Source organism: Triticum urartu, chromosome 2 (genome assembly GCF_003073215.2).
Source record: "Triticum urartu cultivar G1812 chromosome 2, Tu2.1, whole genome shotgun sequence".
NCBI classification, from domain to species: Eukaryota; Viridiplantae; Streptophyta; class Magnoliopsida; order Poales; family Poaceae; genus Triticum; species Triticum urartu.
The window spans coordinates 47,147,147-47,147,724 of NC_053023.1; positions in this window are offsets into that span (position 1 = coordinate 47,147,147).

Sequence of the window (578 nt, forward strand, 5' to 3'; positions counted from 1 at the left end):
GAGTGGTACGATAATCCTGTTCTGGAAGTCATGCTACTAGATCATGATGAACCTACGAACTATGAAGAAGCGATGGTGAGCCCAGATTCCGCGAAATGGCTTGAAGCCATGAAATCTGAGATGGGATCCATGTATGAGAACAAAGTGTGGACTTTGGTTGACTTGCCTGATGATCGGCAAGCAATTGAGAATAAATGGATCTTCAAGAAGAAGACTGATGCTGACGGTAATGTTACTGTCTACAAAGCTCGACTTGTTGCAAAAGGTTTTCGACAAGTTCAAGGGATTGACTACGATGAGACCTTCTCACCCGTAGCGATGCTTAAGTTTGTCCGAATCATGTTAGCAATTGCCGCATTTTATGATTATGAAATTTGGCAAATGGATGTCAAAACTGCATTCCTGAATGGATTTCTGGAAGAAGAGTTGTATATGATGCAACCAGAAGGTTTTGTTGATCCAAAAGGAGCTAACAAAGTGTGCAAGCTCCAGCGATCCATTTATGGACTGGTGCAAGCCTCTCGGAGTTGGAATAAACGCTTTGATAGTGTGATCAAAGCATTTGGTTTTATACAGAC